Source organism: Bubalus kerabau, chromosome 2, assembly GCF_029407905.1.
Source record: "Bubalus kerabau isolate K-KA32 ecotype Philippines breed swamp buffalo chromosome 2, PCC_UOA_SB_1v2, whole genome shotgun sequence".
NCBI lineage: Eukaryota > Metazoa > Chordata > Mammalia > Artiodactyla > Bovidae > Bubalus > Bubalus kerabau.
Window position 1 is genome coordinate 203,789,748 of NC_073625.1, and position 27,182 is coordinate 203,816,929.

General features: G+C 43.7%; 1 long non-coding RNA gene across 1 annotated transcript in view; it reads left to right on the top strand.

Moving 5' to 3' along the window:
* Positions 1-1,774: 1,774 nt before the first annotated feature.
* Positions 1,775-27,182, top strand: part of LOC129645072 (uncharacterized) — a 42,647-nt gene continuing 17,239 nt past the window's right edge. Inside the window, exon 1 of the long non-coding RNA XR_008711164.1 lies at positions 1,775-1,850. This is a non-coding gene — a long non-coding RNA (uncharacterized LOC129645072). The remainder of the gene's footprint in view (positions 1,851-27,182) is intronic.

Sequence of the window (27,182 nt, forward strand, 5' to 3'; positions counted from 1 at the left end):
AAAGGAGAACGTCAAGGCTGTATATAGTCACCGTGCTTATTTAACTTATATGCAGGGTACATCATCATTCACTGGACTGGATGAAGCAGAAGCTGGAATCAAGATTGCCAAGAGAAATATCAATAACCTCAGATACGCAGATGACACCACACATGGCAGAAAGCAAAGAACTAAAGAGCCTCTTGTTGAAAGTGAAAGAGGAGAGTGAAAAAGTGGCTTAAAACTCAACATTCAGAAAACTAAGATCATGGCATCCTGTCCCATCACTTAATGGCAAATAGATGGGGAAGCAATGGAAACAGTGACAGACTTTATTTTTGGGGGTTCCAAAATCACTGCAGATGGTGACTGCAGCCATGAAATTAAAGGACGCCTCTTCCTTGGAAGAAAAGTTATGACCAACCTAGACAGCATATTAGAAAGCAGAGTCATTACTTTGCCAACAAAGGTCTGTCTAGTCAAAGCTTTGGTTTTCCCTGTAGTCATGTATGGATGTGAGAGCTGGACTATAAAGAAAGATGAGTGCCGAAGAATTGATGCTTTTGAAGTGTGGTGTTGGAGAAGACTCTTGAGAGTCCCTTGGACAGCAAGGAGATCCAACGAGTCAATCCTAAAGGAAATCAGTCCTGAATATTCATTGGAAGGACAGATGCTGAAGCTGAAGCTCCAATACTGTGACCACCTGATGTGAAGAACTGACTCATTGGAAAAGACCCTGATGCTGGAAATGATTGAAGTTGAGAGGAGAAGGGGACAGCAGAGGATGAGATGGTTGGATGGCATCACCGACTCGATGGACATGAGTTTGAGCAAGCTCTGGGAGTGGGTGATGGACAGGGAGGCCTGGCATGCTGCAGTCCATGGGGTTGCAAAGAGTCAGACTCGACTGAGCGACCAAACTGAACTGAACTGAAGTCAAAGTGGATGGTATATGTTAGTTGAAAAGATTATGACTCCACAAGCTCAGTAATGGAAAATAATCAAGGCTTTATATGAAACTACCCACTATGGATGTGAAGCTCTTTGGAAATTACTACAAAGATTGTGGGTAAAGGAATGAAAGTGCTGGTGGCCCAGATTACCAAATCATGTGACACATGTTTACAAAATAATCCTAGAACAATGCCACCCCCTCCTCCATTATTTAGACCCATTCAATACTGAGGAAATAACATGGAGAACTGGCAAATTGATTTTACTCAGGTGCCCAAGACTAGAGAATACAAATATTTATTGGTAAAGGTAGACACATTCACTGGATAGGTAGAGACTTTCCCCATTTGGAAAGAAAAGGTGTCAGGAGTAACAAATAACTTGATTAAAAAGATAGCCCCACCTTTCAGTTTACCTCAGTATATACAAAATGATAATGAACCTCTCCCAGATTTAGGAATTATTTTGGGAAAATGGTTTGGGTTCCCAAGATCATGGCTGAAATTCTGGAACAGGAACTGAGGCCTCTGTGTGTGTGTGCTCGTATGTGTCTATATGTGTATTATAGATGTATGATATTGCCAAAAATAATTCATAAAAGAGCTCTATTTAATTGACTTAAAGGAAATCAAATACTCATATAAATACTCAAAAATACAAAATAATCAGGCCAGAATGAATTTCAGCCTCATGTTAGCTGAAAAATATTCAAGGCAAACTGGTATCTGGTATTAAAAGTGGTTTAAGCTTTTTGGTGTGATTAATACAGGCAAAGGGTAACACGTGATTAGGCCGAGAGGAGCTACTCCACGTTCAAGGTCAGGAGGGGCGGCGGTGAGGATATACCCTTCGTCCAAGGTAAGGAGCAGCGGCTGCGCTTTGCTGGAGCAGCCATGAAGAGATACCACACGTCCAAGGTAAGAGAAATCCAAGTAAGACGGTAGGTGTTATGAGAGGGCATCAGAGGGCAGACACACTGAAACCATAATCACAGAAAACTAGTCAGTCTAATCACATGGACCACAGCCTTGTCTAACTCAATGAAACTAAGCCATGCCGTGTGGGGCCACCCAAGATGGGCGGGTCATGGTGGAGAGGTCTGACAGAATGTGGTCCACTGGAGAAGGGAATGGCAAACCACTTCAGTATTCTTGCCTTGAGAAACCCATGAACAGTATGAGAAGGCAAAAAGATAGGACACTGAAAGAGGAACTCCCCAGGTCAGTAGGTGCCCAATATGCTACTGGAGATCAGTGGGGAAATAACTCCAGAAAGAATGAAGGGATGGAGCCAAAGCAAAAACAATACCCAGATGTGGATGGGACTGGTGATAGAAGCAAGGTCCAATGCTGTAAAGAGCAATATTGCATAGGAACCTGGAATATCAGGTCTATGAATCAAGGCAAATTGGAAGTGGTCAAACAAGAGATGGCAAGAGTGAACGTCGACATTCTAGGAATCAATGAACTAAAATGGACTGGAATGGGTGAATTTAACTCAGATGACCATTATATCTACTACTGTGGGCAGGAATCCCTTAGAAGAAGTGGAGTAGCCATCATGGTCAACAAAAGAGTCTGAAATGTTGTACTTGGATGCAGTCTCAAAAATGACAGAATGATCTCTGTTCGTTTCCAAGGCAAACCATTCAATATCATGGTAATCCAAGTCTATGCCCTGACCAATAATGCTGAAAAAGCTGAAGTTGAACAGTTCTATGAAGACCTACAAGACCTTCTAGAACTAACACCCAGAAAAGATGTCCTTTTCATTATAGGGGACTGGAATGCAAAAGTAGGAATTCAAGAAACACCTGGAGTTACAGGCAAATTTGGCCTTGGAATACGGAATGAAGCAGGGCAAAGGCTAAAAGAGTTTTGCCAAGAGAACACATTGGTCATAGCAAACACCCTTTTCCAACAACAGAAGAGAAGACTCTACACATGGACATCACCAGATGATCAACACTGAAATCAGATTGATTATATTCTTTGCAGCCAAAGATGGAGAAGCTCTATACAGTCAGCAAAAACAAAACCAGGAGCTGACTGGCTCAGATCATGCACTCCTTATTGCCAAATTCAGACCGAAACTGAAGAAAGTAGGGAAAACCACTAGACCATTCAGGTATGACCTAAATCAAATCCCTTATGATTATACAGTGGAAATGATAAATAGATTTAAGGGCCTAGATCTGATAGAGTGCCTGATGAACTACGGAATGAGGTTCATGACATTGTACAGGAGACAGGGATCAAGACCATCCCCATGGAAAAGAAATGCCAAAAAGCAAAATGGGTGCCTGGGGAGGGCTTACAAATAGCTGTGAAAAGAAGAGAAGTGAAAAGCAAAGGAGAAAAGGAAAGATATAAGCATCTGAATGCAGAGTTCCAAAGAATAGAAAGGAGAGATAAGAAAACCTTTTTCAGTGATCAGTGCAAAGAAATAGAGGAAAACAACAGAATGGGAAAGACTAGAGATCTCTTCAAGAAAATTAGAGATACCAAGGGAACATTTCACGCAAAGATGGGTTCGATAAAGGACAGAAATGGTATGGACCTAACAGAAGCAGAAGATATTAAGAAGAGGTGACAAGAATACACAGAAGAACTGTACAAAAAAGATCTTCACGACCCAGATAATCACCATGGTGTGATCACTGACCTAGAGCCAGACATCCTGGAATGTGAAGTCAAGTGGGCCTTAGAAAGCATCACTATGAACAAAGCTAGTGGAGGTGATGGAATTCCAGTTGAGCTATTCCAAATCCTGAAAGATGATGCTGTGAAAGTGCTGCACTCAATATGCCAGCAAATTTGGAAAACTCAGCAGTGGCCACAGGACTGGGAAAGGTCAGTTTTCTTTCCAATCTCAAAGAAAGGCAATGCCAAAGAATGCTCAAACTACTGCACAATTGTACTCATCTCACACACTAGGAAAATAATGCTCAAAATTCTCCAAGCCAGGCTTCAGCAATATGTGAACCATGAACTTCCTGATGTTCAAGCTGGTTTTAGAAAAGGCAGAGGAACCATAATTCAAATTGCCAACATCCGCTGGATCATGAAAAAAGCAAGAGAGTTCAGAAAAACATCTATTTCTGCTTTATTGACTATGCCAAAGCCTTTGACTGTGTGAATCACAATAAACTGTGGAAAATTCTGAAAGAGATGGGAATACCAGACCACCTGACCTGCCTCTTGAGAAACCTATATGCAGGTCAGGAAGCAACAGTTAGAACTGGATATGGAACAGCAGACTGGTTCCAAATAGGAAAAAGAGTCCGTCAAGGTTATATATTGTCACCCTGCTTATTTAACTTCTATGCAAAGTACATCATAAGAAACGCTGGGCTGGAAGAAGCACAATCTGGAATCAAGATTGCTAGGAGAAATATCAATAACCTCAGATATGCAAATGACACAACCCTTATGGCAGAAAGTGAAGAGGAACTAAAACGCCTCTTGATGAAAGTGAAAGTGGAGAGTGAAAAAATTGGCTTAAAGCTCAACATTCAGAAAACAAACATCATGGCATTTGGTCCCATCATTTCACGGGAAATAGATGGGGAAACAGTATCAGACTTTATTTTTTTGGGCTCCAAAATCACTGCAGATGGTGACTGCAGCCATGAAATTAAAAGACCCTTACTCCTTGGAAGGAAAGTTATGACCAACCTAGATAGCATATTCAAAAGCTGAGACATTACTTTGCCAGCAAAAGTCCATCTAGTCAAGGCTATGGTTTTTCCAGTAGTCATGTATGGATGTGAGAGTTGGACTGTGAAGAAAGCTAAGCCCCAAAGAATTGATGCTTTTGAAGTGTGGTGTTGGAGAAGACTCTTGAGAGTCCCTTGGACTGCAAGGAGATCCAACCAGTCTGTTCTAAAGGAGATCAGTCCTGGGTGTTCTTTGGAAGGACTGATGCTAAAGCTGAAACTCCAATACTTTGGCCACCTCATGTAAAGAGTTGACTCATTGGAAAAGACTCTGATGCTGGGAGGGATTGGGGGCAGGAGGAGAAGGGGACGATAGAGGAAGAGATGGCTGGATGGCATCACCAACTCAATGGATATGAGTTTGAGTGAACTCCGGGAGTTGGTGGACAGAGAGGCCGGGTATGTTGCAATTCATGGGGTCGCAAAGAGTCAGACACGACTGAGTGACTGAACTGAACTGAACTGAACTGAAGGTTGGATTAAATTTAGATGGGTAAATGAATTTTGTTAGGAATGGGCTAAGACAAGACTGAGTTTGATTTCTCCAAATTATTCTTGAAATGCTGCTTTTGACAGGTTTATATGAGTTTCCTGTAAGTGATTCGTATTTGCTTTTGAGATCTTTAGGGAAAAAAAATCTAGGTTCAGTTCAGTTCAGTTCAGTTCAGTCACTCAGTCGTGTCCGACTCTTTGCGACCCCATGAATCGCAGCACGACAGGCCTCCCTGTCCATCACTAACTCCCAGAGTCCACTCAGACTCACGTCCATCGAGTCAGTGATGCCATCCAGCCATCTCATCCTCTGTCGTCCCCTTCTCCTCCTGCCCCCAATCCCTCCCAGCATCAGAGTCTTTTCCAATGAGTCAACTCTTCACATGAGGTGGCCAAAGGACTGGAGTTTCAGCTTTAGCATCATTCCTTCCAAAGAAATCCCAGGGCTGATCTCCTTCAGAATGGACTGGTTGGATCTCCTTGCAGTCCAAGGGACTCTCAAGAGTCTTCTCCAACACCACACTTCAAAAGCATCAATTCTTTGGCGCTCAGCCTTCTTCACAGTCCAACTCTCACATCCATATATAACCACTGGAAAAACCATAGCCTTAACTAGACGAACCTTTGCTGGCAAAGTAATGTCTCAGCTTTTGAATATGCTATCTAGGTTGGTCATAACTTTCCTTCCAAGGAGTAAGGGTCTTTTAATTTCATGGCTGCAGTCACCATCTGCAGTGATTTTGGAGCCCAGAAAAATGAAGTCTGACACTGTTTCCACTGTTTCCCCATCTATTTCCCATGAAGTGATGTTTGTTTTCTGTTTGTTTCCCAGATGCCATGATGTTTGTTTTCTGAATGTTGATCTTTAATCCAACTTTTTCTCTCTCCACTTTCACTTTCATCAAGAGGCGTTTTAGTTCCTCTTCATTTTCTGCCATAAGGGTGGTGTCATCTGCATATCTGAGGTTATTGAGATTTCTCCAGGCAATCTTGATTCCAGCTTGTGTTTCTTCCAGCCCAGCGTTTCTCATGATGTACTCTGCATATATGTTAAATAAGCAGGGTGACAATATACAGCCTTGATGAACTCCTTTTCCTATTTGGAACCAGTCTGTTGTTCCATGTCCAGTTCTAACTGTTGCTTCCTGACCTGCATATAGGTTTCTCAAGAGGCAGGTCAGGTGGTCTGGTATTCCTATCCCTTTCAGAATTTTCCACAGTTTATTGTGATCCACACAGTCAAAGGCTTTGGCATAGTCAATAAAGCAGAAATAGATGTTTTTCTGGAACTCTCTTGCTTTTTCCATGATCCAGCGGATGTTGGCAATTTGATCTCTGGTTCCTCTGCCTTTTCTAAAACCAGCTTGAACATCAGGAAGTTCATGGTTCATGTATTGCTGAAGCCTGGCTTGGAGAATTTTGAGCATTACTTTACTAGCGTGTGAGATGAGTGCAATTGTGCGGTAGTTTGCGCATTCTTTGGCATTGCCTTTCTTTGGGATTGGAATGAAAACTGACCTTTCCCAGTCCTGTGGCCACTGCTGAGTTTTCCAAATTTGCTGGCATATTGAGTGCAGCACTTTCACAGCATCATCTTTCAGTATTTGAAATAGCAATCTTTAGGTTAGGGAGTAAGTATTGTTTCCCAGTGACTTATAATCTTATCTGACTAAATACTAACTTTGGGATGTTTTAGAGGGCTCTTGAGGTAACTCAAAGAGAAATATTTAACTAGGGTTGTTTGGTATGTTATGTTAAATGTGATCATTTGTAATTCTGGTTATTGTAACCAGACTTTATTGTACACTGTAATCCAATGTTTGACCATGCCTTTTGAGTCTTTTTTTATTTATATATATTTCTGTACACTGTTGCTGGTACAAAAATTGCTTCATCATCAAGAAGATACATAGGAAGGCTAAGGAACTAGTTGCAACAGTTCTACATCAAGATGATGGCTGTGTATGGATTTCAGCCCATGGGGGCTGAAACAAGGAGCTGCCCTGTCCCTGCCCTAAATCAGGTATCCAGAGAATTTTACTCACTGATAGGCAGGGTCGATGCCCCTACTCAGCCTGGAAGCAATCACAGAAGATGGACCTTCGCCCTTCTGCTTCCATAAGCATATGGGAGTAAAATCTCTGAGGGGGGAACGTTACAGGAGGGAAAGGGGCAGGGCACAGCTTTTGAAAAAATGACATAGCCCAAGGACACAACATAAACTGACTCGAATTAAATGAGACCAAGATGGCAGACTAGACCTTGATCTTCAATCAGCAAGTGAAATGACACACCCAGAGGCGCCATGACAGTTCCAAGGCACTGTCCAAAGACCAAGGAGTGGGCATTGGCTCAAATCCTGGAAATATCCACCCCTTCCCAAAAATGTGCTTCCCTTGTGTGGTTCAGCTGGTAAAGAATCCATCTGCAATGCAGGAGACCTGGGTTCAATCCCTGGGTTGGGAAGATTCCCTGGAGAAGGGAAAGGCTACCCACTCCTGTATTCTGGCCTGGAGGATTCCATGGACTGTATAGTCCATGGGGTTGCAAAGAGTCGGACACAACTGAGTGACTTTCACTTTCCCAAAAATAGTTGGAATAATCCTCCCACTCATTTGCATATGAAATTACCCAGCCTGTAAAAACTAACCACCCCACATTTCAAGGCTACACTCTCCCTCTGTGATGGCCCAAACTCTGTGGAGTGTGTTTCTCTCTGAATCTGAATAAATCCATTTCTTACCTATCTCTTTGTCTCTCACTGAATTCTTTCTGGGATGAGACATCAAGAACCTGAGCTTTATTAGGCCCTGAAACCAGGTACTGTGAGTTATTGCTGGGTTCTTGAGTCCCAGCCATGTGGGTTCAAGTCCCAAGCAGGGTTTTGGGTGGGTTTGTGTCCCAGCACATGGGTTCAAGTCCCAATCTGTGGTAAACAGTTTCATAGCTAGCCATCAGCTATTTTTGTTTTTAAGATGAAATATAGTTGAAGTACATTACTATATTTGATTTGTGTGTACAACATAGTAATTCAACGTTTTTATGGACTATACTCCATTTAAAGGTATTACAAAGTGAAAGTGCTAATTGCTCAGTTTTGTACAACACTTTGCAACCCTGTGGACTAAAGCCCACCAGGCTCCTTTGCCCATGGAATTCTCCAGGCAGGAATACTGGAGTGGATTGACATTCCCTTCTCCAGGAATAAGGGCTATATTTCCCTCTACTGTATACTATGTCCTATAGCTTATTTATTTTATACATAGTGTTTTTTGTCTCTTAATCCCCTACCCCTATCTTGCCCCTCCACCTCCTACTCCCCACTGGTAACCATTAGTTCTCTTAATCTGTGAGTCTTTCTGTTGCATATATAAATTCACTTGTGTCATATTTTAGATTCCAGTATAAGTTAAATCATATTGTATTTGTCTCTGTCTTCCTGACGTCACTTACTAATATAATCTCTAAGTTCATGTTTCAGAAAATGACATTATTTTAATCTTTTTATGTTGTGTATATCAAAATATGGGTAAGTATATCATATAAGAAAATAGAAATTACTGTATTTCATAAAGGAAAATATAGGAGCATAGTTCATATATGAAAATAATAGAATTTGCTATATTTCATATATGAAAATACAGGTACATATTTCATATGTGAAAATAGAATTTTCTATATTTCATATATGAAAATATAGGTGCCTATTTCAAATATGGAAATAGAATATTCAGTATCTCATATATGAAAATATTGATACATATTTCATATATGAAATTAGGGTTTTTTGTTTCATTTGTGAAAATATGGGTGCATATTTCATATTTGAAGATATATTTTCTATGTATATAGAGGTGTGCATTTCACATATTAAATATAATTTTCTATTTCATATCTGAATATATATGTATGGGCATATATTCATATTTTCATATATGGAAGGAAGAAGATAATCCTTCTGGATTATCTATTACAGATACAGATTTCTAAGCATACATCAGCCCCAACTTCCAAATTCCTTGTTAGTGCTACTCTTATTATGTGGAGCCCTTTGTTTGTGTTTGAATTCTGTCTCTCTTTGTGCTGTAAAGTATTTCCTTTGCATCTCTTTTTTGTTTTTTATTTTTTTTATTTTATCTTTTAAAAATTTATCTAGGAAGGACATCATATGCGCTTGTCTCCCGCTGACTGGCTGATTTCCCTTCACGTGTGATCCTTCAAGGTCCATCCTTGTGGCTACCAGTGACATAGTTCTATAATTTCATTGTTCTTTTTTGGCTGAATAATAATTCATTGTATATGTTTATTACATCTTGTTGAAGCTTTCATTTGTCGCAGGAGATTTTGCTGGTTCTGTCTGGTCTATTGTAAGAAATGGGGCAGTGCATGTTGCGATGCATGAGTCGTTTTGAATGACGGTTTTCTTGGGATATAGTCGCAGGTGTGGGCATGTTAGATTTTGCCTTTCACTCTCTTGACAGATTTTTTCCTGGCATATGGAGACTGTACAGAGGCGGTTGCCAATGAATATTCCCACCGACAGTGTAGGGGTGTTCGCTTTCCTTCATGCTCTCTGCTGTGTTTGTTGTTTGTGAACTTGTGAGGACGGCCATTCTCACTGGTGGGATGTGAGTTCTCCCTGTCGTTTTGATAGGCATTTCTGCAGGAATTAGGAATATTGTGCATCTTGTTCTGCAGCGGTGGTTTCAGTTTTGTTTTGTTTTTAAGAGTGTGAGGAAAATACACAAGTGGCAAGTGGCTTTTAGATAGTTGTGTTGGAATTTATTTCGTAATCCCTGCCCCAGGACATTTCCTGAGGGCAGCTGTCGTTAACAGATACCCAGGACTTGTGAATAGTGCCTCAGACGGTAAAGCGTCAGTCTACTATGCGGGAGACCTGGGTTCGATCCCTGGGTAGGGAAGATCCCCTGGAGAAGGAAATGGCAACCCACTCCAGTACTCTTGCTTGGAAAATCCCATGGACGGAGGAACCTGGTAGGCTACAGTCCACAGGGTCTCGAAGAGTCAGACGCGACTGAGCAACTTCACATCACTTAACTTCAGTAAGCTGTGGTGGTCAAGTTGTAGTTACAGGAAACGTCCGCAGGCGGCAGCACTTTTTCATGCCCACCTTTGGTTCCTGGGGTCAATCAGAGCCTTAGGGCAAGTTGGCTTCTTGGGCTGAGAAAGAGTGAAATGTACTTGAGCAAACCGGAAAGGGCTCGAGTTTCACTTGTGGTTTTCCATACTTTCTTCATTTTTAGTCTGTCTTGCAATAAGGAGTTCGTGATCTGAGCCACAATCAGCTTTCTGTCATGTTTTTGCTGACTGTATAGAGCTTCTCCAATTTTGGCTGCAAAAATTATAATCAATCTGATTTTGGTATTGACCATCTGGTGATGTCCATGTGTAGAGGAGCAACCAGAACCTTAGGGAAAGTCCTGTTCCTGGATTGTCAACTAGAGTGGAATGTGCCAGAAGAAACACCCAGGGGTTGTGTCTCATTCCTTCTTCCTTACCCCTATCCCCTGGACAAATCCCAGTTCTTCCAAAGCACTCTGCAGAGGCTGCTGTCATCTGTAAGTGTGGTGACCCGAAGAAGCAGGCTGGAGGTGGGAACCCAGCCCAGAGCACATGGAGACCAGGGGACTTTTCAAATCTCTTAGCCTGGAGGCTCCACTGTCCTTTGGGTGCAATAGGCTTGCACTTACTTCAGAAGGACCCACTTGCATCTGGAGGCTGTGGGTCCATGCAGAGGGGAATGGGCATTTCAGGTCCCAAAGGAGGTTTTGTTGGCTGGTGCATCCTCCCCAGCTCCATCAGGCCAAGACAGTCCATTTGTGGAACCCAGGCTTGCCTAGGCTCCAGGTCACAATGGCCTGAGGGAAATAGAGTCAGCATTTTCTTTTTTTTTAATTTTTATTTTATATTGGTGTAGAGATGACTTGGATTTCCCTGGTAGCTCAGCTGGTAATCTGCCTGCAATGTGGGAGATATGGGTTCAGTCCCTGGGTTGGGAACATCCCCTGGAGGAGGGCATGGCAACCCACTCCAGTATTCTTGCCTGGAGAACCCCCATGGACAGAGGAGCCTGGGGGCCTACAGTCCATGGGTCACAAAGAGTTGGACACGACTGAGCAACTAAGCACAGCACAGCACAGAGGTGGCTTACAATGTGGAATGGCACGTTTGTTTGTTTTCTTTTTTGAAGTGTACAGCAACGTGATTCACTTATGCGTAAACGTATGTTGTTATTCAGTCACCCGGTTGTGTTTGATTCTTTGCAACCGCAGTGACTGAAGCATGCCAGGCCTCCCTGTCCCTCACCATCTCCCAAAGTTTGCTCAAGTTCATGTCCATTGCATCAGTATATGTGCTCTTTTTCAGGTTATCTTCCCATATAATTTATTATACAGCATTGAGTAGGGGTCCTCATCCTACAGTGGGTTCTTGTTGATTATTTCCTAAAGAGTAGTGTGTATATGTTCATATCCACCTGCTCATTTCTCACTGCCTACGATCTTTCCCTTTTAGTGACCGTAAAGTGCTTTTCCTATGTCTGCGAAGCCATTTCTATTTGCTAAAGAAGTTTGCTTGTATCCTTTTTTAGACTCTACCTCTAAGTGATATCCTAAGATATTTGTCTTTCCTTGTCTCACTTAACTTCACTTTGTATGATCATCTCTACTTCCTTTCTTGTTGCTGGACATGACATGGTGTCGTCCTTTTTATGGCTGAGTGATATTCTCTGTGTGTATGCACCCCATCTTGTTACTTCCTTTCTTGTTGCTGGACATGACATGGTGTCATCCTTTTTATGGCTGAGTGATATTCTCTGTGTGTATGCACCCCATCTTGTTCACCCATTCATCTGTCCTTCTCCATGTAGATTGCTTCCATGTCTTGGCTATTCTACATCGTGTTGTCCTGAACATTGGGGTGCAGCTGTCTTTTATTATTATTTTTAAATTTATTTTTAGTTGAAGCTTTAAAAATAAATAAAATTTATTGCAAACAACAACAACAATAATTAAGCTGGTGAGCGTCTTTTCATGTCCTTCATGGCCATGTCCTTCTCTATGTCTTCTCTGGGGAAACGTTCCTTTAAATCTTTTGTCCCTATTTGATTGGTTGTTTGTTTGTTACGAGGTGTATGGGCTGTTTCTATGTTTCAGAAATGAATTCCTCAGGGGTGTCTCTGTTCACTAATATTAGTTTCATTCTAGGGTTTCTCTTTTTGTTGTATTTATGGTTTCCTCTGCTGTGCCAATGCTTTTAAGTAGAATTAGGTCCCATTTGTTTATTTTTATTTGTCATTATTCTCAGAGGTGGATCAAAAAGATCTTTCTATGATCTATGTCAAAGCATGTCCTTCCTATATTTTACTCAAGAATTTCATAGTCTCCATCCTTATATTTAGATATTTATATTATTTGGGCTTTATTTTTGTGTATGATGTTAGGGAGTACTCTAGTCTCACTCTCATTTTCATTGTTTAAGGAGCCTCCCCACTGTCCTCCACAGAAGCTGTTACCAGTTTACATTCCCACCAACAGTGCAGGAGAGTTCCTTTCCATCACACCCTCTCCTAGATTTATTGTTTGTTGACTTTTGGACAAAGGCCATAGTTAATGGTGTGAGGAAATATTTCATTGTAGTTTGATTTGCATTTCTCTAATATTTAGCAATGTTGACATATTTTCATGTTTTTTTGTTTTTTTTTTTTAACAGAGTGAGTAAAACTTAGCTCTTGAGATTTGGTTCTTGAACGTCTGCTCCGTTTTGAATTCTTTTTTGATAACATACCCCAGGACATATCTTGAAAGCAGGTGCTTTTTCTCGACTGCCCTGCAGGCCTCGTAAATATTACTCTCGCACAGGCACAGGTTTTACATTTTCTTTTAGCGGCTAGAGCCACAAGGTGGCAGCATTTATCATGCACCTTTTTTAATCTTTAAATATAGTTTTTATTTTATATTAAAGTAGAATTGATTTCCAGGGTTGTGTTTGTTTTAGATACACAAGACATTGATTCAGTTGTTCATAAATGTGTATCTTCTTTTTCAGATTCTTTTCCTGAATAGAGTATTAGAGTGTGTTAGAGTGTATTCAGTAGTGTTCCCTATGCTATTCAGTAGGTCCTTCCTTTTTGAAAATATATTTGACATATATTAGTTTGTATATGTGGAGAAGGCAATGGCACCCCACTCCAGTACTCTTGCCTGGAAAATCCCATGGATGGAGGAGCCTGGTGGGCTGCAGTCTATGGGGTCGCTAAGAGTTGAACAGGACCGAGCGACTTCACTTTCACTTTTCACTTTCATGCATTGGAGAAGGAAATGGCAACCCACTCCAGTGTTCTTGCCTGGAGAATCGGAGGGACGGGGGAGCCTGGTAGGCTGCCATCTATGGGGTCACACAGACTCGAACACAACTGAATCGACTTAGCAGCAGCAGCAATTCGTATATGTTAATCCAAACCTTGTAATATATCCCTCCCCACTAAGTTTCCTTTTTAATATTCATACCTTTGTTTTCTAAGTCTGTTAGACTCTTAAAAAAATAGTTCATTGGTATGAATTAATAGATTCTACCTGTAAGTAATCTCTTACGGTGTTTGTCTCTCTCTCTCTCTCTCTTCACTTTCTGTAATAATCTCTCTGTCAGTCCATGTTACTGCAAATGGCATTAGTTTTTTTTTCCAGCTAAAGAGTATCCCTTGGTATATTTATACCTTATAGTCTACATTTTTCTGCAGATGGACATTTTGGTGGATTCTCTGTCTTGGCTATTGTAAACAGTGCTGCCATGAAAATCAGAGTGGGCAAGTTTCAAATTTTAATGTTCATCAGATCTAACCCTAGGGTTGACATTGTCTGATCATAGGGTAGCTCTCTGCTTAGATTTTAAAAAGCCTCTGTACTGTTCTCCATGGTGGCTACACCGCAGTGAGGATTCCCTTTCTTCCACACACTTATTCTTTGTAGAATAATTCCAGTACTTATTCTTTGTAGATTTTGGTTGACAATTGGCATTCTGATCAGTGGAAGGGATACTTCATTGTAATTTTTATCAGCATTCTAAAATAATTAGTGAAGTCATTTAGTCATGTCCAACTCTTTGTGATCCCATGGACTGTAGCCTACCAGGCTCCCCCATCCATGGAATTTCCCAGGCAAGAATGTTGGCATGGGTTGCCATTTCTTTCTCCATGAAATCTTCCTGACCCAGGGATCAAACCTCGGTCTCCTGCATTGCAGCAGACACTTTACCATCTGAGCCACCAGGGAAGCCTTATAAAAAATAATTAATGATGTTGAGTATCTTTCCATGTGGTTATATTTTATTCAGTGTGGGTATAATTCACCTCTTGAATCTGGCTTCTTGAAAGTCAGTCCTGTTTAGAAACCTTGTCCGGGATTTTACCCTAGGGCATTTCTTCAGGGCTAGTATCATTTAGAGCCTTATAGACTGTGGAGAATTCTGAAAGAGATGGGAATACCAGACCACCTGATCTGCCTCTTGAGAAATTTGTATGCAGGTCAGGAAGCAACAGTTAGAACTGGACATGGAACAACAGACTGGTTCCAAATAGGAAAAGGAGTTCGTCAAGGCTGTATATTGTCACCCTGTTTATTTAACTTATATGTAGAGTACATCATGAGAAACGCTGGACTGGAAGAAACACAAGTTGGAATCAAGATTGCCGGGAGAAATATCAAGAACCTCAGATACGAAGATGACACCACCCTTATGGCAGAAAGTGAAGAGGAACTAAAATGCCTCTTGATGAAAGTGAAAGTGGAGAGTGAAAAAGTTGTCTTAAAGCTCAACATTCAGAAAACAAAGATCATGGCATCCGGTCCCACCACTTCATGGGAAATAGATGGGGAAACAGTGGAAACAGTGTCAGACTTTATTTTTCTGGGCTCCAAAATCACTACAGATGGTGACTGCAGCCATGAAATTAAAAGATGCTTACTCCTTGGAAGGAAAATTATGACCAACCTAGATAGCATATTCATAAGCAGAGACATTACTTTGCCAACAAAGGTTCGTCTAGTCAAGGCTATGGTTTTTCCTGTGGTCATGTATGGATGTGAGAGTTGGACTGTGAAGAAGGCTGAGCACCGAAGAATTGATGCTTTTGAACTATGGTGTTGGAGAAGACTCTTGAGAGTTCCTTGGACTGCAAGGAGATCCAACCAGTCCATTCTGAAGGAGATCAGCCCTGGGATTACTTTGGAAGGAATGATGCTAAAGCTGAAACTCCAGTTCTTTGGCCACCTCATGTGAAGAGTTGACTCATTGGAAAAGACTCTGATGCTGGGAGGGATTGGGGGCAGGAGGAGAAGGGGACGACAGAGGATGAGATGGCTGGATGGCATCACTGACTCGATGGACGTGAGTCTGAGTGAGCTCCAGGAGTTGGTGATGGACAGGGAGGCCTGGCGTGCTGCGATTCATGGGGTCGCAAAGAGTCGGACACGACTGAGCAACTGATCTGATCTGATCTGATCTGATAGACCTTGTGAATATTAAGAGCCCTTTGGCACTGGTTTTAAGGTGTATATATTAACCTGAAGCAGCTAAGTACTCCCTGCTCCCTACCTTTCTTTTGGTAATCCTAAGCTTCTTTTCCAAGTCTGTGAGGCCATTTCTCTTTTGTAAAGAAGTTCATTTGTATCAACTTTTAGATTTAACCAGAAGTGATATCATGATACTCGTCCCCCTTGTCTCCCTTCACTTAATATGATCGTCTCCACTTTCTCCCTTGTGGCTGGACATGGCATCACTTCATTCTTCTTTGTGACTGACTGACACTGCCTTGCGTCTATGTGCCGCTTCCTCTGTATCCATTCGTCTGTGCTTCTACACTTCGGCTACTACCATGTCTTAGCTTTGTACCCATGAAACTGATTGATGTCATTTCAGGGGAGCTCTGAAGAGCTCTGGTACCATAGTCCTTTATATTAGCATGGAGAATAATTCAGCAAGAGCAAAGTGGCAGATAGGACGTGATTTATTAAACTAGGATGTTTGCGAGGTTTACAAGCAGGCAGGTGAGAAATACTGCCCCCTGAGAACTAGGCTACAGTTTATAATCAAAGGAAAAGTGGGCAGGGGAAGAAGACCTTCTTTGTCTTTCTTGAGAAGATGGCACATTTCCATCTCAGTTCCTTCCCCAAATAGGGCGGGAAGTTTACTTGTCCCTCCGTATATGGTCAAGAAGGCTGAGCACTGAAGAACTGATGCTTTTGAACTGTGGTGTTGGAGAAGACTTGTGAGCCCCTTGGACAGCAAGGAGATGCAACCAGTCCATCCTAAAGGAAATCAGTCCTGAATAGTCATTGGAAGGACTGATGCTGAAGCTGAAACTCCAATACTTTGGCCATGTGATGCGAAGTACTCACTCATTGGAAAAGACCATGATGCTGGTGAGAGGGTGACAGGCAGGAAGGCCAGGGGTCTCAAGCAGAGGAAATAGGCTGCAAGTGTCAGACATTTTTCTCTCTCTTAAGCGGCAGGAGGAAACAAACTATTTTTTTTCCTTCTCTATACAAAGTTAAAAGGAGGTTTCTCTTAAAATACTGTGTAGCCATAATGACACCTGATTTCACCTGAAGTTAACTATTCTCAAACCTTGAGTTAACCAATGCATTTTTCTTATGGAAATGTTTGTCTTAAGCTATGTTAATGTACTATGCATTTACCCCAGACTCTGTCTTCAAGTCGGTTCTGCCTAATGGCTCAGAACCTACTTGACAAACCAGTATGTTATACTCAGATATTGTTCCTCTAATCTATGTAAACGAAACTATTTGTATGGTAATCTGCCCTTCTACAAGATTCAAGTTAATCTTTTTATGGCCCGGGATGAATCCTCTGGTGCCAAGATTATCCCAAAATGCATCTTATGGATGAGGGGCCTGGTGCCATTCTGAGTTTTAAAACATTCCTTTCTTTCATAAACAGACTGCTAGTGACTATATAACACCCAGCTGAAGACTAGCACTCTTTCTGCCCCCTTCTGATGCCTATGTCAGAAGCTTTCTCTATCTCCTTTATACTTTAATAAAACTTTATTACACAAAAGCTCTGAGCGATCAAGCCTCATCTCTGGTCCTGGATTGAATTCTTCTCCTCCAGAGGCCAAGAATCCTGGAGTCTTTTCGTTCAGCAACAACCTTTCACTGGGAAAGATTGAAGGCAGGAGAAGAAGGGGATGACAGAGGATGAGATGGTAGGATGGCATCACCAACTCATGCTGGGAAAGATTGAAGGCGGGAGAAAGGGATGACAGAGGATGAGATGAAAAAATATTTTCAGGTCTCAGTATAAGGAGGGTTTTTCATTTTGAAAATTCACCTTCCCATAAATGATTTTTGTGTGTGTGTGAGTGCACAGCGCCTCTTTTGGGGGCCATTAATTTATTGGGCTCACTGGGAAGGATGTGGGTCTCATGCCACCATTATTTTATTGTTTTGGGGACATCTCCCATGCTTCTGTTGCAAGGTTTTGTTGCTAAGCAAGCCTGGTTTCTTGAGTAATCATTAACTTAAAGGAGTTTCCCATATTTTTTTACTTATAATCCTTTAGTGGGATTAACTCTTTAATCAACTGTTTTGTCCATTCTGTCCCTCTCAGTTAGTGCTGTCGTGATCATTAGGGAGCAGTTGTCTTTTAAAATTCTGGTTACCTCCAGATCTATGCCCAGGTATGGGGTTGCAGAGTCATTTGACACTTTCTGTTTAGTTTTTAAAAGAACCTCCCTACTGTTCCCCATAGCAAATGTACTAATTTACATTCCCACCACTGTGGGAGGGTTCACTTCTTTCAACACCCCCTGTGGCATTTATTGTTTTAAATTTTTTGAGATGGCAATTCTGACTGGTGTGAGGTGATACGTTGTTCAACTTTTGATTTGCCTTTCCCTTAAGAGAGACACTTTCTTTTCCACTTCCCACGTGGCTCAGTGGGAACACACCTGCCAATGAAGGAGACGCTAGTCCAACCCTGGGGTCAGGAAGAATCCCTCAAGGAAATGGCAACCCACTCCAGTGTTCTTGCCTGGGAAACCCTGTGGAGAGAGGAGCCTGGCAGGCTACAGTTCAAGAGATGGTAAAGAGTAGTGAAAACTTTGGGTAGTGAGCTGTGAATGGATCTGGTATTTGTGACCTTCTGAGGAGAGGATTTCGATTTGGGGCCAGAGATGAGGCTTGATCATGCAGAGCTTTTGTGTAGCAAAGATTTATTAAAGTGTAAAAGGGATGGAGAAAGTTTCTGGTATAGACATCAGAAGGGGACAGAAAGATTGTCTCCTTGCTGATTTTTTAGCAAGGCATTTCATACTTGATAGCAAGCTGCTAATCATAGATAAAAGAAACACCTCAAGGCTGAGGGTTGCACAAGGCTCCTCTCCTAATAAGCGTTTTGATGCAGCATCAGCACAAAACAATTGACATGAGTCTTGAAGAAAGGCAGATTCCCAAGCAAATACATAGTATCATTAACATTGCTTAAGAGAAACATTTCCATGAGTAAGGCAAACACATTGGCTTGTTGAGCCATTAGCAGCTCAACCTTTCTCTCAAGGTTTGAGAAAAAATTGGTTTCAGGAGGAACCAATTTGAAGAAAAAGAGATTCCCAAGCAAATACATAGTGTCGTTAATGTAGCTTAAGAAAAGCATTTCCCTGAGTCAGATGCATTGTTTTGCTGAGCTCTTAGCAGCTCAGTTAGTTTCAGGCAGAACCAAATGTTGTCATGGCAACACAGGATTAAAGGCGCCTCCTTTAATCTTGTAAAGAGAAAAAAAAAAAAATGCCTGCCACTTGCAGTTTAGTTCCTCTTGGGGACCCTGACCTCCCTGAAGCCTACCTAATCCTTTCAGTGGGAAAGGATTTAGTGACTAAGGAACCAACAGCAAAGACTTAGGGATGGGGAGCACTTTTTCATGTGCTTTATGGCACCTGTATGCCTTCTTTGGAGAAATGTCCATTTAGACCTTTGGTCCATTTTAAAAACTGGGTTGTTTGTTTATTGAGCTGTATGAGCTGTTTGTAAGTTTTGCAGACACATTCCCTATGGGTATCTTCATTTGCAAAAAGCTTTTTCCTATTCTGAGAGTTGTCATTTTCTTTCATTTATAGTTTCCTTTGAAAACTATAGTTTTAAAGTTTGTTAGGTTCCATTTGTTTATTTTTTATGATTCTGAGAGGTGGGTCAAAAAAGAACTTGCTGCAATTTATGTCAAAGCATGTTCTGCCTATATTTTCCTCAAGAATTTCATAGTATCTGTCCTTCCATTTTGATCTTTAATGTATTTAGGGTTTATTTTTGCATATAGTGTTAGGAAGTATCATAATTTCATTCTCATATCCATAGTTTAAGGAACCTCCACATTGTCTTCCAGAGTGGCTCTTCCCAATTTACATTCTCAGCATCAATGTGGAAGGGTTCCCTTTTTAGCAGCTGAGTACTTTTCTATTCTAAACTTGTACCACTTAGTCTTCATTTTTCAATCCATGGACATTTTGATGATTCTACGTCTTGTCTGTTGCAAATAGGGCTGCCCTGAAAATAGGGTTGCTCGTGACATTTCGGGTTACGATTTCTCCAGAACTAATGAAGGGGTATGATTGCCAGATCATATGGTAATTCTCTGTTTAGTTTTAAAAGAACCTTCATATACTTATCAATAGTGGCTACACCATTTACATCCCAACCAGTAGTGTGGGAGGGTTCCCATTAACCCACAAGCTCTGCAGCGATTATTGTTGGTAGATTTTTCTGATGATGCCTTTCCGGCTGGTATGAGGTGATAGCTGCTGTAGTTTGATTTGCATCTTCTACAAACAGCGACCTGGAGAATCTTTCGTGTGTTTCGTATTTTACACACTGTGAGCACCATTCATTTCCTCTACAAACAGCGACCTGGAGAATCTTTCGTGTGTTTCGTATTTTACACACTGTGAGCACCATTCATTTCCTCTACAAACAGCGACCTGGAGAATCTTTCGTGTGTTTCGTATTTTACACACTGTGAGCACCATTCATTTCCTCTACAAACAGCGACGTGGAGAATCTTTCGTGTGTTTCGTATTTTACACACTGTGAGCACCATTCATTTCCTCTACAAACAGCGACGTGGAGAATCTTTCGTGTGTTTCGTATTTTACACACTGTGAGCACCATTCATTTCCTCTACAAACAGCGACGTGGAGAATCTTTCGTGTGTTTCGTATTTTACACACTGTGAGCACCATTCATTTCCTCTACAAACAGCGACGTGGAGAATCTTTCGTGTGTTTCGTATTTTACACACTGTGAGCACCATTCATTTCCTCTACAAACAGCGACCTGGAGAATCTTTCGTGTGTTTCGTATTTTACACACTGTGAGCACCATTCATTTCCTCTACAAACAGCGACCTGGAGAATCTTTCGTGTGTTTCGTATTTTACACACTGTGAGCACCATTCATTTCCTCTACAAACAGCGACGTGGAGAATCTTTCGTGTGTTTCGTATTTTACACACTGTGAGCACCATTCATTTCCTCTACAAACAGCGACGTGGAGAATCTTTCGTGTGTTTCGTATTTTACACACTGTGAGCACCATTCATTTCCTCTACAAACAGCGACGTGGAGAATCTTTCGTGTGTTTCGTATTTTACACACTGTGAGCACCATTCATTTCCTCTACAAACAGCGACGTGGAGAATCTTTCGTGTGTTTCGTATTTTACACACTGTGAGCACCATTCATTTCCTCTACAAACAGCGACCTGGAGAATCTTTCGTGTGTTTCGTATTTTACACACTGTGAGCACCATTCATTTCCTCTACAAACAGCGACCTGGAGAATCTTTCGTGTGTTTCGTATTTTACACACTGTGAGCACCATTCATTTCCTCTACAAACAGCGACCTGGAGAATCTTTCGTGTGTTTCGTATTTTACACACTGTGAGCACCATTCATTTCCTCTACAAACAGCGACGTGGAGAATCTTTCGTGTGTTTCGTATTTTACACACTGTGAGCACCATTCATTTCCTCTACAAACAGCGACGTGGAGAATCTTTCGTGTGTTTCGTATTTTACACACTGTGAGCACCATTCATTTCCTCTACAAACAGCGACGTGGAGAATCTTTCGTGTGTTTCGTATTTTACACACTGTGAGCACCATTCATTTCCTCTACAAACAGCGACCTGGAGAATCTTTCGTGTGTTTCGTATTTTACACACTGTGAGCACCATTCATTTCCTCTACAAACAGCGACCTGGAGAATCTTTCATGTGTTTCGTATTTTACACACTGTGAGCACCATTCACCTCTTCAAACTGGCTTCTTGAAAGTTGACTCTGGCTTGAATTTTTTCTGATATTTTATCTCAGGAGGTTTCATGACAATAGACATGTGACTATTAAGAGCCCATCAGCATCATTTTAAAGTTGCTGTTATGAGAAATGGCCACGAGACTGAAACATTTCTTCAGGCAGATCACTTTCTTTTTTTGTGTGATTTAATTTATATTTTATTCTGTACTAGAGTTGATTCCCTGGAGAAGGGAATGGCAAACCACTCCAGTATTCTTGCCTTGAGAACCCCATGAACAGTATGAAAAGGCAAAAAGATAGGACACTGAAAGATGAACTCCCCAGATCGGTAGGTGACCAATATGCTACTGGAGAAGAGTGAAGAAATAGCTCCAGAAAGAATGAAGACATAGAGCCAAAGCGAAAATAACACCCAGCTGTGAATGTGACTGGTGATGAAAGCAAGGTCCAATGCTATAAAGAGCAATATTGCATAGGAACCTGGAATGTCAGATCCATGAATCAAAGCAAATTGGAAGTGGTCAAACAGGAAATGGCAAGAACGAACGTCGACATTCTAGGAATCAGCGAACTAAAATGGACTGGAATGGGTGAATTTAACTCAGATGACCATTATATCTACTACTGTGGGCAGGAATCCCTTAGAAGAAATGGAGTAGCCATCATAATCAACAAAAGAGTCTGATATGCAGTACTTGGAGGCAGTCTCAAAAATGACAGAATGATCTCTGTTCATTTCAAAGGCAAACCATTCAATATCACGGTAATCCAAGTCTATGCCCTGACCAGTAATGCTAAAGAAGCTGAAGTTGAACGGTTCTATGAAGACTTAGAAGACCTTCTAGAATTAACACATATCCTTTTCGTTATAGGGGAATGGAATGCAAAAGTAGGAATTCAAGAAACACCTGGAGTAACAGGCAAATTTGGCTTTGGAGTACAGAATGAAGCAGGGCAAAAGCTAATAGAGTTCTGCCAAGAGAATGCACTGGTCATAGCGAACGCTCTCTTCCAACAACACAAGAGAAGACTCTACACTTGGACATCACCAGATGGTCAACACCAAAATCAGATTGATTATATTCTGATAAACAGTGGAAACAGTGGCAGACTTTATTTTGGGGGGCGCCAAAATCACTACAGATGGTGACTGCAGGCATGAAATAAAAAGACTCTTACTCCTTGGAAGAAAAGTTATGAACTACCTAGACAGCATATTAAAAAGCAGAGGCATTACTTTGCCAACAAAGGTCTGTCTAGTCAAAGCTATGGTTTTTCCAGTAGTCATGTATGGATGTGAGAGTTGGACTATAAAGAAAGCTGACTGCCGAAAAATTGATGCTTTCGAACTGTGGTCTTGGAGAAGACTCTTGAGAGTCCCTTGGACAGCAAGGAGAACCAACCAGTCTATCCTAAAGGGAATCAGTCCTGAATGTTCATTGGAAGGACTGATGTTGAAGCTGAAATTCGACTACTTTGGTCACCTGATGCGAAGAGCTGACTCATTTGAAAAGACCCTGATGCTGGATAAGATTGAAGGCAGGAGGAGAAGGGGACGACAGAGGATGAGATGGTTGGATGGCATCACCGACTCAATGGACATGAGTTTGAGTAAACTCCAGGAGTTGGTGATGGACAGGGAGGCCTGGTGTGCTGTAGTCCATGGGGTTACAGAGTCGGACAAGGCTAGCAACTGAACAGAAACATGGGGACAGGATCATAAACAAGCAGACTGCCACCACGAGGGACAATTACATAAATCGCACTCCCACACACTGGCAACTGTGCAGCTGAGTGCAGAGAGGGAGCCTGTTGGTGTGTGAGGTGAGTGGTGAGTACCAGTTGGTAACCAGGGGGAGTGGCAGTATAGCTTTGTGGTTTGAATCTGTAGCAGCTTTCAATCCATTACAAGGGTTTGCTCACCTCATCACCAGCACAGGCTCAAGGGGTGGCTGTCAGAGTCCCCATGTCCCAGGGGCCGAAGCTGAGGTGCAGAGGGGCTGTGTGCTGAAACACCTTCTGGTGTGGGACACAGAGGAGTGATGCCAGGACCACGTCTGGGGCGAGCAGTGTCAATTGATCATTTTCACTCTGCAATCTTCCCTTCTGGGCTTCCGTGGTCACTCAGCTGGTAAAGAGTCCTCCTGCAATGCAGGAGACCCTGGTTTGATCCCTGGGTTGGGAAGATCCCCTGGAGAAGAGATAGGCTACCCATTCCAGTATTCTTGGACTTCCCTGGTGGCTCAGATAGTAAAGACTCTGCCTGCAATGCAGGAGACCTGGGTTCAATGCCTTGGTTGGGAAGATCCCCTGGAGGAGGACATGGCAACCCACTCCAGTATTACAGACTCAAATGTCAGAAGCAAGCCACCAAAAACAAGAATCAAACCTTTTTTGGTGGCTGCCTGTCACCCCCTCTGTCTAGAGCCCTGACGCCTTCTCTGCCCCAAGAGGAAACCTAGTCCTGGGAGAGCACGAGGCAGGGCAGGACAGGGCATCACCACAGGTGCTTCTGTGGCCTCACCAGGGCCCCTGCCCATCCTGTGGGCTTCACCTGGAACCTGAGAGGGCAGTGGGCTGACTAAGAGCAGGCAGGGGGTCCAGCTTAAGAGTGCCAGGGCCAGCCTTGCCATGCTCACCATGTGACCCCCTAATGGTAGCTGGCATACAGCACCTTCAGGCTCCTGGGAGCAAAGTGCAGCTCTGCTGGTGGGCCTGCTCTCCTCCTCCCACTCCCTTCTGACTGTGTGATGTGATGCTGGAGGCACAGCAGCCTCTGGGTACCAGGAGGGCACAACTCACGCCAAGGAAGACATGAGACGCTGAGCAGGACACAAGCAGCTCCCTTCCAGGTGTTGTCCCTGGGCCTCCTGGCAGGTGGTGGGGCCTTTTGTCTCTGGATTGTGTTACCTTGAGTGACCTTAAACTATCCCTGTTGATTCTTCCAAGCATGTAGCCCAAAGCGTTCTGCTGAGGGAGTTGAGATCACACAGGTAAAACGTGTAACAGCACACAGGGAGCTCAGGACCGTAGAACTGACAGCTCTTCCTGGGCAGCCACGACCCTGAGCAGCGATGAGAGCCTTGCCCCCTCGTGGTCCCAGGGAGAAGGAAGCTGGTCTGCCTGCCGTCTGGTCCAAGCCGGTACTGGGAGGTCCCTGCCTACCCTGACCACTGAGTGGCCCAGGTGGGCCCACCCTCTCGGGCCCCACCGAGCCCCTGCTCCGCACCCATCTGGAGAGTCCTTCCAGGCTGCCGTGACGGGAATCTGTGGTGAGAACTCAGCAGAAAGGGTGTGAGGGCAGCTGGGACCTTCCTTCACTGAGGTCGTGACATGGCCAGGTACGCTGAGGTGATGCAGATGGCGAGGCCATTTCAGATGGTGGTATGTGCATAGGGCACGGGGGGCGGGGGGGGGCGGTGCAGGGGCTGACGGGTGGCAAGTCCAGAGAGGCGCCTCCTTGGAGGAAGGGGGAAGCTCAGATGGAACTGCGTCTGGGGCTGGAGCCCCAGCAGGGCCGGCTGGTGGCTGAGCAGGGCTCAGCTGGGGCTTGGCCACAGGAGGGGTGCGTCTGGTCTCTGGTAGAGTTTCTGCTCCCCAAGGACTTGGGTTATTGTCTGTCTGCTCACGGCTGTCCCCAGCCTGGAACACGACCTGGCCAGAGGCAGGTGCTAAGCAAATATCTGTGAATGAGTGGATGGTCTGAGCGTGGAGATGCACAGGACAGGCGGCGGCAGGCTGCAGAGTGGGGGTTAAGTAGATTAGGAGGCAGAGACGGGAGAGAGGCATATAGGGTTTCTCAGTCTGGACTCCCAGCCCCCTTGGGCTCAGCGCCACCCAAGCCCGTCTGTTCCCCAGACACTCTGCTTTTTATGGTAAATTCCATCTGGCCTTCGCTCACCTGCGTGTCCTGCCCTGCATTACTTAAAGAGCAGCTCCAAGTCTGTTCCCACCATCTGTCCCTGAAGCCTCTTTATGCTTAAGCTGGGGGATCCTGAGGGTGCCCCCTGAGATGGGGCCCCTTCCCTGCCCAGGGATGGCTGCACCTTGTCTGTGCTGTGGACTCTGCTCTCTGCAGTTGTCTGCCTATTCAGGATTCTGCCTGACCCTGGGCCGGGAGTGTTCATGGGTAAGCGTGTCCCTGCTGATTCTAGCAATCCGCCAGGCTGAGTCCTGCTGGCCTGCATTGTGACACTGCCATTTACTGGTGACATGGAGGCCACCCTAGAGCACAGCTTACAACGTGTCCACTGGTCTCTGCTGGACCTCGCAGTTGGGCCAGTGGCCAGGTGGTCGGTGCTGTTGGTGCCTGTGGGCATGGCTGCCGTCACAAGCCTTCACCTCGGGGCTCAGCCGCTGAGCCCCCAGGATGTGCGCAGAGCGTGCTGCAGACTGGCACAGGGGGTCAGCACTGGGCCTCAGCCAGAGAGCGGAGGCACCAGACGTGGAGGCCTGCCGTCCATTAGAACATTTTCCGGCCTCCTGGACTCTGTTTTGTCCGACCTTCGAGGAACGGGCTGAGCTGCTGCGCTCATCCTGGCCCACCGTGCTCCAGAGGTGCCCTCACAGACCTCCCTGCATTGGGATCTGACCAGTACATTCCTGGTCCCAGCACCAAGCCAGGGCGTCCTGGGGCCCCTTCAGTTAAGGGGTCAGGGGAAGCAGAGGCACTTCGTCTTGAGCTGGAGGAGGAGTCGTGTGGGTAGAGTTCTCATTTCCTCCAGCGGCACTTGTGGCTTATGGTGCCCAGGGCTCACAGCCAGCCTGTGGGCTGCTGTGCAACCCCGTCTCTTGTTGGCCCCTCTTCTGACTGGTTGGTCCGTGTTCTGACTGCTTGGGACTCTGTGCTCCTGGGTTTAGTATCTGTTGTAATTGGGTAGGGTCTGTTCTTGTTTTTTTTTAATCAGTATTTTTTTTTTTTTGAAGTATAGTTTGTTTACAATGTGTTAATTTCTGCTGCATAGCTCAGGGATACACTTTTACATGTATATACATTCTTTTTTAAAATTACTCTTTTATAGTTTATCATTGGATACTGAATATTGTTCTCTGCTATGCAGCAGGACCTTGTTTATCCAGTCTACTTATAAAATCTACATCTGCTGACCCCAGCCTCACACTCCATCCCTCCAACAACACCCCGCCCCCCTCCTTGAAGAGCCCCAGGCTGTTCTCTCTGTCCCTGAGTCTGTTTCTGTTTCATGTGTGTGTGCTCAGGTGCTCAGTTGTGTCTGACTCTTTGTGACCCCATGGACTGTAGCCCACCAGGCTCTTCTGTCCATGGGATTCTCCAGGCAAGAATTCACCACTGGGTGAGTGCAGGCTTGTGGTCACTCTGGCCTGTCACAGACCTCTCAGAGGCTGTCCGCTGAGTGAATGCACGCTTGTGGTCACTCTGGTCTGTTACAGACCTATCAGAGGCTGTCTGCTGTGTGAGTACAGGCTCATGGTTGCTTTGGTCTGTCACAGACTTCTCAGAGGCCATACACTGGGTTAATGCAGGCTCGTGGTCACTCTGACCTGTCACAGACCTCTCAGAGGCTGAGGCTCTCTGCTGTGTGAGTGCAGGCTCATGGCTGCTTTGGTCTGTCACAGGCCTCTCAGAGGCCATCTGCCAGGTGAATGTGGGCTTGTGGGCACTCTGCTGCACAGTCTCCGCGGGGCTGTCGAGAGGTGCTGTGTGGCTGCCCCAGTTG